General features: G+C 35.4%; 1 long non-coding RNA gene across 2 annotated transcripts in view; it reads left to right on the plus strand.

Annotated features, from left to right (window-relative positions):
• LOC103101252 (uncharacterized) overlaps positions 1 to 19782 on the plus strand; it is a 205521-nt gene that overhangs the window by 167386 nt on the left and 18353 nt on the right. For both annotated transcript variants that reach the window (XR_008912898.1, XR_468853.2), the window contains 2 exons: positions 16834 to 16884; positions 19290 to 19523. This is a non-coding gene — a long non-coding RNA (uncharacterized LOC103101252). The remainder of the gene's footprint in view (positions 1 to 16833; positions 16885 to 19289; positions 19524 to 19782) is intronic.

A 19782-nucleotide genomic window follows, 5' to 3' on the forward strand; every position in this document is an offset into this window, starting at 1 on the left:
AAATTTACATATAGAACCAGAGAAAAGTTTCTTGGAGAAAGTAGAATTTTAATTGAGACTTGAAAGGAACTAGGAGGGGAAGACTAGAAGAAAAAGAATTCTAGGCATTCCAGGGTATTCTCTGATAACCAATGAAAAGATATAGAGCTATGTGTTGGAAAGTCACTGTTATAAAGGTCTGGGTTCAAATCATACTTCTGATGTTTAATATATGTCAAATGAGAATAATAAAATGTATTTTACTTGCTTCTCAGAGTTGTTAAAGAATTTGATGAGACTATGTATATTTAAGGAAGTTCAACCTGCTCCATCAAGGTCCCATGGTAACTACTTTGGAGGAGGTTAAAGCCAAATTACATTCATAAGATACTTGTATAAATACCCATCATAATTAATCAGTTTTCCTATTTCTTACTTGATCATCCTGGAATATATTTTTGAATGCTTGAAAGTAAAGTCCATGTTATATTTTCTTGGGTCTCCCATGGTCCTTTGCAGGTCTTATGTTTAATTATTAATTTAATTATTAATTTTAATGAGTAATTTAATTGTTTAACATTTATTGAATCAAATTGAATTTCAGCTGAGGAAACATTGACTCCTCTATCAGCTCTAATATGGAATGGTCAGATATGCCAGAGAAATAAACTTGTTAATTTGAAGATATGCAAATATTTCAAAATTAGGCTGAATGGGATAAAAGCTATCCAAATATGTAATGGACCAGCTGATCATGGATTCTCCCTCATTTGAGAAATTTAAGCATAGCATAGATCATCATTTGCAAATCATTTAAGGTTTTATCCAATGGAAGTAATTGGTGACTTTCAGAGTGACTTCTAGTGTTGCCTTAATGTATAAAGGAAATGTTTCAAATCTACACATCTCTAAGTAGTATTGATGATAATCCATGTTCTGGATTCAAGGAGAGGGGAACAAGGGAAAAAGAGAGATGGATAATGTGTATGTGTCTATGTGCATGTATTTATCTATGTATCTATCTATTTGGTAATAGCCACTTGAACCCTTTTGGCAAAGTAAGGCTCTTTTTAAATGGGAAAAAAAGTCTCAAAAGTTTTTTTGAATGTGAAATAATATTATAGATATGACAGATCAATGTTTTGGATGACTGGAATTTTTAAAAAGAATGAGAGAGAAGCATGTGGCCTAAATTTGACTTAAAGGAAAGATAGTTTAGTAATTAAAAGGGGGGAAAAAGAATTTTTTGTCACACATTCTTAATACTACCCAAAACAAAATGTTTGGGAAATGTGGCTGTGGTACAAGCTTGTGTAAAGCCAATGTATATAAACTAAGTTTATGAAGTTCTTTTGCCAACAGGAGAGCTACAAGGCTATCTACATATTGTAAGAACTGACTCCCCAGTTGTAAAGGTGGTCTTTCACTTCTCTAAAATATACAGCTTTGCAGATGCATAGTCCTCTAGTGTTTGTTTCACTCTTGCTGTATGTGAGAATCAATGGGATTTTTTTTATAATTATGGATGAATTTTTGACCTAGACTTGCATGTTTTCAACATCTGGCATTTGTGTCATCCAAGCACCATGCTGAGCATTTTAGACATAAAGCTAAAAATACCCAGTAGCTGAAAACAGGCTGAGGAATAGTTACTCCACCCTGTCATTCTTATTTTGTGTTTCATTTCATTCTTGGTTATGCAGTTAACCCAGGTCAGAAGATTTAGAATCCACTATGCATGCTATGTAAATTTAAAATTAAAGCTTCCAAATGAGAAAATTTCAGCATTTTTACAGACATAACTTTCCAGGAAAGTTACTATTTTTGAGAATTTCAAGATCTCCTAAGGGGCAAAATGTAATCCTTAAATGAGATATTTCCAACAGGTTATAATAAAGTATTTTCACAAGAGAATTGAAAAATTACAGTTTTATTTGGAATCAGAAGAGCAAGGTCAAATCCTTGCTATGCCACTTGCTACCTGTTGTAATATTTATAGGGAGAGACAAGGTGATTGAAAAAAACAGGGGATAAAGAAGGTTTGTAGTAGGGAAAGGAGGAGTTGAAGGGAGAGAGATGCCCCCTGCCAAGAGGCGATTTTTTTTAACCAAAATGGGGTGTCTGAGAAGTGAACCACTTATGATAGCCTGCAGGGATGCCTTCGTGCTGGATTTCTGCCAAAGTTGCCACAGAGAAGGCTAAACATGGACCCTCCGGACTTCCGGGAAATCATGTCAGCTGTCTAGAGGAGAGGCTTCCTCTCCCCAGAACCCAATGATATAGACTACCTCAAAATAGCAAAAAAAAAAAAAAAAAACAAAAAACAAAAAACAAAAAACAAAATCATTCTCATGAGAATGGAGGGACTCTACAGTAGAGCTCAACATTGAAGGTATGTGGGATTTGGGCATTTCCACACTATAAGGGGGTGAAAAAGCTCCCACCCAAAAATGAGCTGATCTACCCTCCCCCACCCCACCTATGGAGCCAAAGTCAGAGCCAGCACATGACAGAATCAGCTAGTGAGCGAGGGGCACCTCTAGAGCAAGCAAGGGGCACCTCTAGGTCCTTGGGAGCTAACTAAGACCACCAAAGACCTACCCCTGAGAGCAGCTACACCTGAAATCTCTGCATGTGGGGGATCACAGACCATGGGCACTCCCACACAGAGAAGAGCTATGAACAGCAGAAGCTGTGGAGATTTGAGAGCTTGCCTCAGGCAAAATCCTTGCTCCTTCATTCCATACACAGAGAAACAGCCCAGCTCACTCAGATTTCTAACTAAAAAGGGAAGGTAAAACCTCCACAGTGGTGGCAAATTCTGCCCAGGGGCAAACATCATCCAAGAAACATACAAAAAAGGCAGTGACCCTCAAAAATTTTTAGAGAGGAAAAACCCAGGCTACAGAGAAAATACAGGAGGAAATTCAAATATACCCAAAACCTTCCCCCCCCAAAATGGAAATTGTCCACAAGCTTTGGAAGAATTTAAATTGGAACTTATCAAAAAGATGGAAACCTTCTGGCAAGAGAAGTGAGAAATGGTTCAAAGAGAAAACCAAAACATTATAGCAGAAAACCAAAAAATTAAAGCAGAAAACCAAAAGAATGTAACAGAAAACCAGGCCTTAAAGACCAGAATTAAGCAACTGGAAACCAATGATTTTGCAGAACAGCAAGAATTAATAAAGCAAAGTCAAAAGACTGACAAAATAGAAGAAAACAAAATATATCACTGACATGGTGACAGATCAGGAAAACAGTTCAAGATGAGACGATTTGAAAATCAATGATCTACCTGAAAAGCCAGAAATAAACAGAAATCTTGACATCATACTACAGGAAATCATCTAAGAAAACATCCCTGATGTTCTTGGATAAGGAGGCAAAACAGACATTGAAATAGTTCATAGAACACCCTCTACACTAAACCCCCAAAAGACAACTCCCAGGAATATTGCCAAATTACAGAGCTTTCAAGCTAAGGAGAAAATCCTACAAGAAGCCAAAAAGAGACAATTCAGATACCAAAGAGCACCAATCAGGATCACACAAGACCTGGCAGCCTCCACACTAAAGGACCTCAAGGCCTGGAACACGATGTTCAGAAAGGCAAGAGAACTGGGTCTTCAACCAAGAATCATCTACCCATCAAAATTGACTATATACTTCCAGGGGAAATTATGGGCATTCAACAAAATAGAAGATTTTCAAGTATTTATACAGAAAAGACCAGAATTAAATGGAAAGTTTGATATCGAAAAAGAAAGAGCAAGAGAAACATGAAAAGGTAAATAAGAAAGAGAGGGAAAAGGGGGAAAATTTTTTTTCTTCTTCAAACTCTCTTCTTTAAGGACTACAATTAGATCAAATTATATATATTAATACATGGGGAAATGTTATTTGTAATTCTCAAAAAATGTATTCATCATTATAGTAATTAGAAGAATCACTCAAAGGAAAAGATTGAGGCATTAAGGGCTATAAGATGATATGCAAAAAAAAAAAAACAAAAGAAAAAGGGTGGGGGGATCAAAGATGGTACCAAGAGATACTTGAAAAAATAAAACAAAAAGGATAATCTGTTTCACACAAATATACACATGGGAAGGGGAGGGAAAGAATACTCTCATAAGAAGGGGAGGAAGAGAGTGCTAATAGATAATATTTAAACCTTACTCTTAGTGAAATAAATTCTGAGAGGAAAGAGCATCTAGAACTATTGGGATCTTGAATTCTATCTTATCCTACAGGGTAAGTGAGAAGGGAAAACTAAGGGAGGTAAAGAGGAAGGAATACTAAAAGGGAGGGAAGGAGAGGTGGGAGGGAACTTAACAGACCCTAAATAAAAAAGAAACAAGAAGGGAACAAAAAGGGAGGAACTAGACTTCTGGGTAAACATGGCTGCAATCTAGACTTGAATATCTTCCTCTCCCCTGGCACCGAATGAAATAGACTACCTCAAAAGAGCATAAAAATCATCCTTAGAAGAATGGAGAGACTCTCCAGTATGCCACAGCAAGGAAGGTAACTGGGTTTTGAACATTTCCACACTATAAGAAGGAGGAAAAGCTTTCACACAAATGTGAGCTGAGCTTCCCTCCCCCACTCCACCTATAGAACCAGAGTAGGGGCCAGCTCACTTCCGGAGACAGCAAGTGAGTGAGAAATGTCTATGTCTGGGGGGGCATACCAGGGCCCTTGGGATCTAATGAGGACTGCTAGGGAACTATCCCTCAGAGTGGTTTCACTAGACACCCCTGCGCACTGGAGATTGCGCAGATCACTGGGGCTCTTGCAAACTGCGAACACTGTGGAGACTCTAGAAATTGTAGAAACTACCTGAGGCAAAAGCTCCACTCCTTGCTGTAGTGAGGGGGAGGGAACACCAGGGTCCTTGGGAACTGAGAAAGGATACCAGGGAACTACCCCTCAGAGTGGTATTACAGGAAATTCCTACGCATGGGAGAGAAGAGACCACAGACCATGGGGGATGGTGCACTAACAAACTGAGGAGGCTGGGAAGAACCAGTCTGAGGCAAAAAGCACCACCACTTAAATCCACAGAAAACCTGCCCATCTCACCCAGACTTCCGACTAAAAAGGAAAGGGAATACCACCAAAGGGATGGTTCAAACTGCCCAAGATCAACCCTCCAAGAAAAAAGGGAAAAAAGTGACTATTGAAAACATTTAAGGAGGGAAAACCCAGGCTTCAGAGGAAAAAGAGGATGATATTTAAACAAAATCAAAACATGCCCCCCAAAATGGAAATTATCCAAAGCTCTGGATGAACTCAAAATGGACCTCATCCAAAAAAAATTCAGAAAGAACTTAGCAGCGTGACAGACAAGAACTCCCAATTGGAGAAATAGCTGGAAGCCTCAAACAAAAGGGCAGACCAAACTGAAAAGCAAAATCAATCCTTAAAGATCAGAATTAAGGAACTGGAAGACAATGATCTTGCAAAACAGCAAGAATTAATAAAGAAAAGTCAAAAAATTAATGAATTAGAAGAAACATAAAATATCTCACTGATAAGGTACAAGACCAGGAAAACAGAGGAAGGAGAGACAACTTGGGAATCATTGGTCTACCTGAAAAACCAGAGATAAACAAAAATCTCGATGCCATACTACAAGAAATCATCTAAGAAAATTGCCCTGATGTTCTTAAGCAAGGTGGCAAAATAGAAATAGAAAGGGTTCATAGAACACCCTCTATACTAAATCCCTAAAAGACAACCCCCAAGAATATAATTGCCAAATTCAAGAGCTTCCAAGCCAAGGAGGAAATCTAACAAGAAGCTAAGAAAGGAAACTTCAGATACAGAGGAGTCCCAATAAGGGTTACACAAGACCTAGCAGTGGACACACAAAGAGACCTCAAAGCCTAGAACACAATATTCAGAAAGGCAAGAGAACTGGGTCTTCAACCAAGAACCAGCTACCCATCAAAACTGACTATATACTTCAAGTGGAAAGTATGGGTATTCAACAAAATAGAAGATTTCCAAGTATTTACAAAGAAAAGATGAGAACTCAGTGGAAAGTTTGACATCCAAACACAAAGAGTAAGAGAAACATGAAAAGATAAATATGAAGGAAAAGGAAAAGGAGAAAAGTGTTTTTTTTCCTTTTATTCAACCTCTCTTCTATAAGGGCTACAATTAGATCAAATAATATATACTAACATATGGGGGAAATGTTATCTGTAACTTTCAAAAATCGTATGCATTAATACAGCAATCAAAAGAATCACTTATAGGAAAAGATTGGGGTATTAACATGATTTGGAGGGAAAAAAAACAAAAAGAAAGAAAAAGGGAGGGGGATCAATGATGGTACTAAGATATACTTGAAGAAATAGAAATAAATTAAATAGAATAATCTTTTTTCACACAAAGATACACATGGGAAGGGGAGGGGAAGAATTCTCTTATAAGAAGGAGAGGAAAAGAGTGCTAATTGGTATTATTTAAACCTTACTCTCAGTGAAATCTACTCTAAGAAGGAAGAGCATCTAGATCAGTGGTTCTCAACTTTTCTAATGCTGTGATCATTTTGCAGTGACCCCAAACCAAAAAATTATTTTGGTGGCTAGTTCAAAACTGTAATTTTTCTACAGTTATGATTCAGAATGTAAATACTTGATATGCATTATGTATTCTCATTGCCACAAATTGAGAGGTTGAGAACCACTGATCTAGATCCATTGCATCTTGAATTTTATCTTATCCAACAGGGTAAGGGAGAAGGGAAAACTAAGGGAGGTAAAGAGGAAGGAATACTAAAAGGGAGGGAAGGAGAGGAGGGAGGGGAAGAGAACAAAAAAGGGAGGGGTCAGAAAGTGATGCCTAACAAGGGAGGGAACTAGGGGAAATGATTTAAAGTAAACCACTGGTTTAAAAGGTTACAGCAAAGAAGAAAGGTCAGAATTAGGGAAGAATACCAAAATCCTGGGGAATTCACAAATAACAATCATAACATTGAAAGTGAATGGATGAACTCACCCATAAAACATAGATGATTAGCAGAATGGATTAGAATCCAAAACTCTACCATATCTTGTCTTCAAGAAACACACATGAGGAGGGTAGATACTCACACGGTCAGAATTAAAGGATGGAGTAAGACCTTTTGGGCCTCAACTAATAGAAAGAAGGCAGAAGTCGCAATCATGATATCTGACAAAGCCAAAGCAAAAATAGACCTGATTAAAAGGGATAGGGAAGGTAAATACATCCTGATAAAAGGGAATATAGACAATGAGGAAATATCACTAATCAGCATGTATGAACCAAATGGTATTGTACCCGAATTTCTAATGGAGAAACTAGATGAATTGAAGGAGGAATTAGATAATAAAACTATACTAGTGGGAAATCTGAAGAAACCACTATCAAATTTAGATAAAGCAAATCAAAAAATAAATAAGAAAGAGATAAAAGATGTGAATGAAATCTTAGAAAAATTAGAGTTAATAGTTATATGGAGAAAAATAAATAGGGACAAAAAGGAATACATTTTCTTTTCAATGATACGTGGTAAATTCACAAAGATTGACCATATACTAGATCATAAAAACATGGCATACAAATGCAGAAAAGCAGAAAAAATTAATGCAACCATTTCAGATCATAAGGCAATAAAAATAATAATCAGTAAAGGTACATGGAGAGCAAAATAAAAAATCAATTGGAAATTAAATATGATTCTCCAAAATCGGTTAAAGAACAAATCATATAAACAATTGATAATTTCATTGAAGAAAATGACAATGGCGAGACATCCCTTCCAACCTAATGGGATGTAGCCAAAGCAGTACTCAGAGGAAAATTCATATGCCAGAGTGCATATATTAAAAAAATTAGGGTGGGCAGAGATCAACGAATTGGACATGCAAGTCAAAAAACTTGAAAGCGAACAAATTAAAAACCCCCAGATGAATACCAAATTACAGACCCTAAAAATTAAGGGAGAAATTAATAAAATTGAAAGTGATAGAACTATTGAACTAATAAATGAGACAAGAAGCTGGTACTTTAAAAAAACAAACAAAATAGACAAAATACTGGTTAATCTAATTTAAAAAAGAAAGAAGAAAACCAAATTAAGAGTATCATAGATGGAAAGGGAGACCTTACCTCCAAAGAAGAGGAAATTAAGGCAATCATTAAAAACTATTTTGCCCAATTATATGGCAATAAATATGCCAATCTAGGTGATATGAATGAATATTTACAAACAAATATAAACTGCCTAGATTAATAGAAGAAGAAATAGAATTCTTAAATAATCCCATATCAGAAAAAGAAATCCAACAGGCCATCAAAGAACTCCCTAAGAAAAAAATCTCCAGGGCCTGATGGATTCACAAGTGAATTCTATCAAACATTCAAAGAACAGCTAATCCCAATACTATACAAACTATTTGACATAATAAGCAAAGAGGCAGTTCTACCATATTCCTTTCATGACACAAACATGATACTGATTCCAAAGCAAGGCAGGTCAAAAACAGAGAAAGAAAACTATAGACCAATCTCCCTAATGAACATAGATACAAAAATCTTAAACAGGATACTAGCAAAAAGACTCCAACAAGTGACCAGGAGGGTCATTCACTATGTTCAAGTAGGATTTATACCAGGAATGCAGGGCTGGTTCAATATCAGGAAAACCATCCACATAATTGACCATATCCACAAGAAAACCAACAAAAATCACATGATTATCTCAATAGACACAGAAAAAGCCTTTGACAAAATACAACACTCTTTCCTATTGAAAGCACTAGAAAGCATAGGAATAGAAGGGTCGTTCCTAAAAATAATAAACAGTATCTATCTAAAACCATCAGCAAACATCATCTGCAATGGGGATAAACTAGAAGCTTTCCCAATAAGATCAGGAGTGAAACAAGGATGCCCATTATCACCTCTACTATTTGACATTGTACTAGAAACACTAGCAGTAGCAATTAGAGAAGAAAAAGAAATTAAAGGTATTAAAATTGGCAATGAAGAGTCCAAGGTATCACTCTTTGCAGATGATATGTTGGTCTACTTAAAGAATCCTAGAGAATCCACTAAAAAGCTAGTGGAAATAATCAACAACTTTAGCAAAGGTGCAGGATACAAAATAAACCCACATAAGTCATCAGCATTTCTATATATCTCCAACACATCTCAGCAGCAAGAATTAGAAAGAGAAGTTCCATTCAAAATCACCTTAGGCAATATAAAATACTTAGGAATCTATTTGCCGAGACAAATACAGCAACTATATGAAAACAACTACAAAACACTTTCCACGCAACTAAAGCTAGATATGAACAATTGGAAACAACATTAATTGCTCATGGATAGGATGAGCTAACATAATAAAAATGACCATTCTACCCAAACTTATCTATTCATTTTGTGCCATACCCATTGAACTTCTAAATTTTTTTTACTGAATTATAAAAAAATAGCAAAGTTCATTTGGAAGAAGAAAATATTAAAGATATCGAGGGAAATAATGAAAAAAATGCAAAATAAGGTGGCCTTGCAGTCCCAGATCTCAAGCTATACTATAAAACAGTGGTCATCAAAACAATTTGGTACTTGCTAAGAGACAGAAAGGAGGATCAGTGGAATAGACTTGGGGCAAGTGACCTCAGCAAGACAGTCTATGTCAAGCCCAAAGACCCCAGCTTTTGGGACAAAAATCCACTATTTGATAAAAGCTGCTGGGAAAATTGAAGATCATGTGGGAGAAATTAGGTTTGGATCAACACTTCACACCCTACACCAAGATAAACTCAGAATGGGTGAATGACCTGAAAATAAAGAAGGAAACTATAAGTAATTTATGTAAACACAGAATAGTATATATGTCAGACATTTGAGAAGCGAAAGATTTCAAAACCAAGTAAGACTCAGAAAGAGTCACAAAATATAAAATAAATAATTTTGAGTACATCAAATTAGAATATTTTTGTACAAACAAACAAAAATTAACTAAAATTAGAAGGGAAATAACAAACTGGGAAACAATCTTCATAACAAAAACCTCTGACAAAGGTCTAATTACTCAAATTTATAAACAGCTAAACCAATTGTACAAAAAATCAAGCCATTCTCCAAATGAAAATTGGGCGAGGGACATGAATAGGCAATTTTCAGTCAAAGAAATCAAACTATTAATAAGTACATGAAAAAATGTTCTAAATCTCTTATAATCAGAAATTTATAAATCAAAATAACTCTTTGGTATCACCTCACAACTAGCAGATTGACTTACATTCAGCAAAGGAATTAATGAATGTGGAGGGAATGTGGCAAAGTCAGGACATTAATTCACTGCTGGTGGAGTTGTGAATTGATCCAACCATTCTGGAGGGCAATTTGGAACTGTGCCCAAAAGGTGATAAAAGCCTTTTCACTCTGACATAGCATTGCTGGGTTTGTACCCCAAAGAGGAAATTAGGAAAAATACATGTAAAAGAATATTCATAGCTGCTTTCTTTGTGGTGGCAAAAAAATGGAAAATGAGAGGATGCCCTTCAATTGAGAAATGGCTCAACAAATTGTGGTATATGTTGTTAATGAAATACTATTGTGCTCAAAGGAAAAATTAAGTGGAGGAATTCCATGGGAACTGGAATGACCTCCAGGAAGTGATGCAGAGCAAATGGGGCAGAACCAGGAGAACAATGTACACAGAAACTGATATACTGTGGTACAATCAAATATAATGGACTTCTTCATTAGTGGTAACACAATGATCCTGAACAACTTGGAGGGATCTATGAAAAAGAACACTATCCACATTCAGAAGAAAAACTGTTGGAGAAAAACACCAAAGAAAAACAAGTGCTTGATTACATGGGTCAAGGGGGATATAATTGGGGATGTAGACTCTAAATGAACATTCTTGTGCAAACACCAAGAACATGGAAATGGGTTCTGATCAAGGATATATGTAATACCTAGTGGAATTGCATATCAGTTATGGGAGGCATGGGAGGAATAGAAAATGATTTTTGTAACCAAGGAATAATGTTTGAAATTGACCAAATAAAAAAATAATGTCAAAAACAAACCACACAGACCCTCCTGAGGGACAAGCCTTTCCCTGACTTTGGTCACCCAGCAGGGGTCCAATAAATACTGTTCATAATTTGATGACTGAACTGAGGTTCAGCTCCCTCTATGCCTCATAAAAGATAGTCCACTTATCTGACTGTGATATTCTAGTAAAGGAAATTTTAATAACCACTTTGGATTGGAGAGGTATCAGGGAAAAAGGGAAGAGAGAGGTCCCTAAATAAGGTTGAAGTCTTTCTCAGCTTTGGAGCTGTGGCCAGACCTCACAGACTGGTGGAGGGTTTCTCCCACTCCAGTCTAAGCTATATATGTGCTAGCTTTTTAATTCCAAAATCTTATCAGTAGACAGCAAACAACAAGAACCATTCTGATTTTCAGAGCTGATTGGGCCCATCTCTTCAGTTGAAGCAAGTAGAGGCATCTCAATCCAGAGACTTGGAACCAAATGCCAAGTTCTTCCCACACTTCCCACGCCCAGAAGTAAGTGCCCTAGTCACAAGACCCACTGCCACTCCCAGTTGCCCCTTCCCACACCAACTGTCAGTCTTGTCAATTTATTCTCTATGGATATTCTCACTGTTGCTTGTTCCAACACAGTGGCAGAAAGTCCAAAACTTGTTCTTGTTTTCTTTCCACACTGTGTGACCATAGATAAGGCTGTTAAATTATTAAATCTCAGTTTATTCCTTTGCAAAATGAGAGGGTCAAATGGCAGATGAACTCTAAAATCCCTTCCAGCTCAAAAATCTATTATTCTAGGAAAATGACATTTCAAAATTTATAGATCAATTTTCTAACAAAAATTCTTTTGTGTAGGTAATATAACAGTTATCTGCTTTCTACAAAGGAAGAAACAGATGCTTATAGAGGTCAAAATTCTTTTAAAAATTAATCAATCAATTAATTAATTAATTTAGAATATTTTTCCATGGCTATATGATTCATATTCTTTCTGTCCCCTTCTCCCTTCCCCTCCCAGAGCTAATGAGCAATTCCTCTAGATTATACATGTATCATTGTTAAAAACCTATTTTCATATTATTATTAATATTTGTAATAGAGTCATCATTTAAAGTCAAAATCCTTAATCATATCCCCATCGAAACATGTGATCAATTATATTTTTTCTTCTGCATTTCTATAGAGGCTAAATATCTTGTACATGATTCCATAGCTAGAAAATATTAGATTTGGGATTTGAACCCAAGACCTTCTGACAACAAGTCTAGTAGTCTATTTATTACATCATAATACAGTCCATTTCTATTCAAAGAGTAGTCTGAAACTGGCACTGAGACGATTGTTTACCTAGGGATGAAGTAGGGAATTTTTTGTTTACTAATCATATTCTTGAGGGAGTTTAGAAACTACTTGCTAGTGGACTAGACTACTTAATGATTGAGAAATGATGCTCATATTCAAGCAAGAAACAAGCAGAAAAACATGAAGAGAGAGAGAGAACCAATATAGATTTTATTACTTTATAAATTTTATACTTCATACTTCTCATTGTTCATGTGCCTTTCAGATTTGGTGAGAATATAGTGAAGAAAGAACTCCTAGGTACAAACTTCAAATTGTCATCTCCAAAATAACCAATGACTTCAGAGAGGAAGGAAATGAATCATTTTTAAGTTCCACCTGTGATCATTGGTAACCTTGGAAATAAACGTTTCAGTTTAATAAAGTCAGAAACTTGTTTGTAAGAAGTTAAGAATGGAATATGTGATAAGAAAGTAAAAATAGGTCAAAGATTCTTTCTAGTGAAATGGAGGAGGGGAAAGGGAATGAGAGTAAGAAGGGCAGTTTTGGTCATGCTTGCAGGCTTTGAGGAAGTAGCTAGGGGACAGAGAGACAAACACAAAGAAAGTCAGAAACAGAGACAAAGACAGAAAGAGACAAGCCAAACAGGGACAGAAGCATAGAGAGACAGATGGAGGCTACTAAAGAGACAAAGAGTGATAGAGGAGAGGGTAAGACGAGGAGAGGAAGAGAGAGATTGGACCAGAAACATTTGACTGGAAATCTCACCTTTCAGCATCCTGTGATCCTGTGATGTCCGACCATCTTCATCTTTTAAAAGAAAGAGTGTGGGGAAAAAAAGAAAAAGGGAAATAAGGGGCAGATATCATTGCTTGGCATGATTGCAGATACATAGGGTTTGAAACCTTCTGATTCAGACTTGGAACAACCTTGGCATCTGTAGATACACACACTTCTTCCTGTGTCTAGAATATCTTCTTTCCCCAATGCTCAGTAAATTTTTCAATAACTTTTCTAATTAAATTCAAACATTACCTGTTTCAAGAAACTTTACCTGATGGTCCTCAGTGGATGAGGATTGTTCTATTCAGAGCTCAAGTATCACTTTGCTTTGAAGCTCTCTAATGCATGCATCCTTTTATATTGTACATCATAATTCTCTGTGCTGTGCTTATCTCCCTCTTAAACTAGTCTCCATTGAAACAGGGACCATGGCTGAGCCAAGATTTTCATGACCCCCAGCATGTAGTAATAATACTCTGCATACTCATATACTAATGGATGTGTGACTCCATTGATGTGCATATTCCTTCCTGTGTTTAATGTTTGTTAAATTAAGAAAGATTTATCATTATATTTCTAAAGTCATTGGTTGACAGCTGAGGTGCAGGAGAGAATAAGCAAGACTGTAAATGGATGTTATAATGGTGGTTAGTGTAGAAATAGCAATATAGGATTGTGAGTTGATTTTTTTAGCGTAGTCATACGAGGCGAGAGTGTGTAGCTATGCAATATTGGAATCTAAAGACTTGCATTCAAATCCTGGTTCTGAAACACTATTTGGGTGCCTCTTGGAAAGTCACTTATCCTCTTTAACTATAGCAACCTTTTCTGTAAACCTAGCTTCAGAGCAGCTACAGAATGAGAGCATTTCTTCCTTGGCAGTATGCAGAGGTGTACTGGAGCCAGCTCATCACTGCTTTTGAGAGTCCATCGCTAAATATTTTAAGTGCAAACATTTACATAACAGAAATTGACAAATGCTAAAGATAAAGACTCAGTTTCTTCTTTTTTTTCATTGTTTATAATATAGATTAAACTTAAAAGTGTGCCAAGTATAATATTTTGAGAGAGCTGACTGTTAAGCATTTAACAGGATACCCTTACTTATCAATAAAACCCAAGTTTTATACACAAAATCAAATGGGGAGTGAGTAGGGAGAGTGACATTAATTACATTATCTACTCAGACATAGCCATTCTTGGTTGAAGTTATCAGCAAATTTATGTGTATGCTTATCAATGTCTATCAGTTGACAACATTTGTGAGTGTTAGCATGGTTTAATGGATAGAAGGTTGGCCTTGGAAGCAGAAAAATTTGGGTTTAAGGCATGCAACTTGCCTATACTGGCAAGTGACAAAGCTCAAGAGAAGTTCTCCACATCCTTGGCAAATCTCAATACCCTTGGTATGACTATATGGTACAGAGGAGCTGCTGATTGGCATCAGTGAATATGAAGTGAATTTCTAAATTAAGAATCCTACACTGAAGAAATCTTAGGTCAGAATGAAAAAAAATTAACAAAGCAAAAGAAATAGCAGTTTTAGAATAAGATCAAGGTTCAAATAATAGCTCTGCTGCCTATTGGTTTTGTAATCTTGGGCTTGTCTTCAAAGTTCTGACTCTCATTTATCAATTGATTGAAGTGGATTAAATGATTTCTAAAATCCCTTCCAGATCTAAGCCCATGAGTTTATGATTCATGATGGGTTTCTTTTGCTCATGTGGACAATTTTAGTTCTGTCAGGAGTCTTAAAAAAATAGTGTTGCAATAAACATCTATACATCATTTGTTATATCTTCCATTATGTGAAGCCTATTCTTTCTGCTTGAATATATTAGCAAGGGTTCACAATTGCAGAAAGCAAGTGTGTACAAAGAAATGTCTCAATTAATAAATAATTGTGAGATTGTCAAAATCATCTGTCACAAAGTCCTTATAGAATCGCAGATAAAGGTTGCATATTGAAAGACAAAAGATAGCGTATAAAGTTACAATGAGATTACATGCCCTAAAAGAATATAAGCCCCCAAAGTGTATAGATTTTCTTCTGTTCTGACTTTACTTACCCCCTTCTACCTAGCACATATAAAATGTTTAAAGCATTTTTATGTTGATTTTTAGATTGGATTGACCTGGACTCCCATCTATTCAGATTTATTCAATCTGAATTTATAAGCAAGTCTTTGGCAAATATCCAGTAAACACACATACACTTAAATTATGATAAGAATTCAACTTCCAAAGTCTGTATAACCACTTTTTTATGTCAGTCAAGTTTAAAGAGAATACTTTTTTCTAGAGGCTTTTTTATTTTAATTTTAAAAAATTTCCATTTAAATGATTCATATTCTTTCCTTTCCCTCTTCTCTTCCATCCCAGAGCTGACAAGTAATTCCACTGTGTTGTAAAAATGTTATCAGTTGATACCTATTTCCATATTATTCATTTTCTATAGAGTGATCTTTTAAAGCCCAAGCCCGAAATCACATACCCATATATGCTTGTGATAAGTAATATAATAAGTTGTTCTTTTGCATTTCTACTCCCATAATTATTTCTCTCAGTGTGATTAGCATTCTGTCCCATAAGTCCTTTAGGAGTGTCCTGGCTTGTTGCATTGCTACTAGTAGCAATGTCTATTACATTGAATTGTCACACTATGTATTAGTCTCTGTGTACAATGTTTTCCTGGTTCTGCTCCTCTCACTCTGCATCACTTCCTGGAGGTTGTTCCAGTCTCCATGGAATTCCTCCACTTTATTATTCCTTTTAGCACAATAGTATTCCATCACCAACATATACCACAATTTGCTCAGCCATTCCCCAATTGAAGGGCACTCCCTCAGCAGCTATGAATATTCTTGTACAAGTCTTTTTCCTTATTATCTATTTGGGGTACAAACCCAGCAGTGCTATGACTGGATCAAAGGGTAGACATTCTTTTAAAGCTCTTTGCAAAGAATTCCTAATTGCCATCCACAAATGCTGTATTAATGCACAACTCCAGCAGCAATGAATTGGTATCTCAATTTTGCCATGTCCTCTCCAACATTGAACTTTTTAATAGGTGAGGTTTTTCATGATAATAAAAGATGTTTTATTTCTGATCATATATGTCTACCAAATGAAGTGAATAAAAATGTAGCCCTATCCTGTCTTAGCTTCTATACCTCCTTATCTTGTCTTTCCAACCTTTCATAGAGGATCTCCAAATAGAAGATACAAGTGAATCACTTTAATATAGACCTAATGAAGGTACTTTATAAACTTACCTTGGTTCTATTGCATTGAAAACATAAGATCAAACTGAAAAGAAATAATATCTTGCAGGTCTGGCAATAAATTGGCAGTTTTTCATAGATGGAGAAAGGGCATGACTAAATCCTAATCAAACTGTATTAAAAAGTTCACTGGAATATTATAAATATTATGCTTGGAAAGTAGTTATTGGAAATAGTGAGAAATAATATAGTAATTCAAAACAACCCTCCTAATATCATAGAAGGGAGTATAAATCATTGACTGAGGTTTCTAGGCCTATTTAAATCCAAAATGTTTTTCCCCAAAATTCTGCCCAAATATACATTAAAATTCAATGCAATTCACATTAAGGGATATTTATTAAACACTACTCAAAGCACATAAAGAAATGAGTATTCATTTCTTTATTTTTTTCTTTTTTTATAAATAGAATTTTCCTTTATGTCTTAGGTCCTTTCTCCCCTCTCCACACCTTAGAAGGATCATCCATCAAATAGATATGTAAGTATAGATTATGTCTTTCATTTTCCACTTACCAGTTGATTCTTTGGAGGTGATGATTCACAAATTATTTAATAGCTATATGTAATGTTTTCTTGTTTCTACTCAATTCAGGCTTCATATCTCAGGTAGTTCTTCCTAATTTTTGAAAAAAATTCATCTATTTATGTTTCTTATGTAACAGTGATATTCTATCACAATCACATACCACAATTTATTTAGCCATTTCACAGTTGATGGATATCCTCTTGATTTTCAGTTCTTCATCACCCAATGAGAGGTGCTATAAATATATTAGAACATACATGTCCTTTCCCTTTTTCCCTAATCTCCTTGGGAAATAGAGCCAGCAGTCTAAGAACATATACAGTTTTATAACTCTCAAATACCAAATTGCTCAAGAAATGGTTGGATCAGTTCACATTTTCACCATGGTTGTATGTGTTTCCACTTATCCATTTTCCCTCAAAAATTTGTCATTTTGCCCTTTTGTCATTTTAGTCAATCAGTTGTGAGATGATACGGCAGAATTGTTTTGTTTTATATTTTCCTCATCAGTAGTAATTTAGAGCATTTTTATGTACCTATAATATGGGTTTGATTTCTTCACCCCAAAATTGTCTGTTCCACTCATTTCTTTCTTACAAAATATTAAAATAGCTACTTTTAGAGAGGTAGCTTATCACAATGGATAAGGTAGAAAGTGAATGAAGAAAACCTGTATTCAAGTCCTACCTGTCTCTGACTTATGACAGTGCTGCTTCAATGTTTGATGCCTCAGGCAATTCACTAAAATAGAGGCTCTTAACTTTTTTGGGTGTTTCATGGATTCCTTGGTATTTCTGCTAAAACCTACTGGAATAGTTTCAGAATAATTACATTTACATAAAATTATACAGGTCCATGAACCCCAAGATGAGAACCTTTCTAATCTCAAAGTTATAGAGAAGGGGTGATGTTCATTTGGTGGAAAAAAATGTATACATAGAGAATTAAATCCCTAAACTCATATAATCATGTCAGGACCAAGATAAAAAAGTGCATATTGTGCTTTGGGAGGTGGAAGGAGGAAGAAAAGAAAACTTTAAGAACTAAAAAAAAAATCTTTGAAAATTGATTAAAAATTCAAAAGTATCTGCATAATAATCATCTTTCATCCCTATGGCACTGGAAAACTTACAAAGAAACTTTCCTTACAACTACTGTGTGATTAATGGATTACCCTCATTTTACAGCTGAGGAAACTGAGGTGATGAGAGAGGAAATGGTTACTCAGAATCATACATCAAGGGAAAGATGAAGTAGGGACCCAAACCCAGGTTTCTTCTGATGTCAAGCTCCCTGTTCATTCCATTATACTGTCACGTTACTTCCTACAAAACTTCTCTACTGCTGGAGGCATGAACAGCATAATAGAGAAGTTATTTTAGGAAATAGCTTATCACTGGAGAAAAACCTTCATTTTTCATAGAATCTAATGAGAAAAGATTCTTATTTTACTATTGTAAAAATATAAAATATTCCACGATAAAATCTTTAAAAAATATAAAACATTTCATGATAAAATCTTTAAAAAGGTATAATGGAAAGGAATGGTGACTCAAATCAAAAGAGCTAGATTTAAACACCACCTTTTAATTTACTGTCTATATGAATTTGGCCAAGTTAGGTAATATCCTGACCCTCGGTTTAAAAATGATCAGATGGCTTCTGACATCCCTTCAGGGTCTAGATCTATGTGAGATAAGAAGATTGCATCAATGAAAATGTAATAGAGTAGTTCTTGACAAGAAATTGGATCTTTATAATCATACAGCTAAGGGAAGATTGTATAATATCTCATTGTTTTTTTTCCTTTGTGGATTATGAAAAATACTTCTTATTAGGTACACAATAATAAAGATATCTATGCTCACAAAAGTTGTTTGCCACTTTTATGGAGGTATATTTCATAAAGTTCAAATGGAAAATTGAGTTCTTATTTAATAGTAAGAACACTAGGCACTCTATTTGCTGGTGATGTTGTGCCCACCATATTGAGTCTAGAACATTAAAGGGCTTATCCAATGACTCATCATTATACAAGAAATTGACCTAACAATCCATAAAGGGAAAAATGGATGACCAATGCCTATTCATCCCAAGGTTCTATTAGCATACATATTGGAGATATGAGCTATTAAAATTAATAGTTATTACCATTATTTAAGATTTACAAAGCACTTGACCCATATTATTTCACTTTTTTCTCAAAGCAATGCCACTGGTGCTATTAGCTCTAGTTTGTAGATGAGAATGCAAAGGATGAAAGATGTCAAGTGACTGGTCCAAGTCAACTCTGCTATTAAATGTCGAGCTAAGATTTAAGTCTGATCTTTCTGACCCCACTCTATTCTACCATCTAGCTACTTAAGATGAACAAGGAGAAAAACCAGAATTGGATACCAAGAAGGGAATATGCTGAATTGCCTTCAAGATATTGTCCAGTACTTTCTCCAGACCATGCCTGCTCCTTATCACAAAGGAAAAATTTTTCACTGAATGAGTTTTCCTGGTAATGATGAATATCTGCCAATCTTGGAGTATCATCCTGACAATGGAAAGAGAGTTCCTGATGACCAAAAGGCACTCAAGACATGGTTGGTGGCTACAGTCATTCTGCTTCTTATTTTCTGTGATAACTTACACTCATAAAAGAGCATTAACTTCTTTAATTATGGAGGAAAGATATCTTCAGAAAAAATGGGCCAGTGGTAGTGAAAATAAAGATAAACAGATGATCTTGCCAAATGACATATTTATTATATTATATTATATACATATTATACCCAAACTGTACAAGACATGGACATAGCCATAGAAAGAACAAACCATTCTTTATTTCCTCCATGAACTTTT

This window comes from Monodelphis domestica, chromosome 6, assembly GCF_027887165.1.
Source record: "Monodelphis domestica isolate mMonDom1 chromosome 6, mMonDom1.pri, whole genome shotgun sequence".
Taxonomy (NCBI): Eukaryota; Metazoa; Chordata; class Mammalia; order Didelphimorphia; family Didelphidae; genus Monodelphis; species Monodelphis domestica.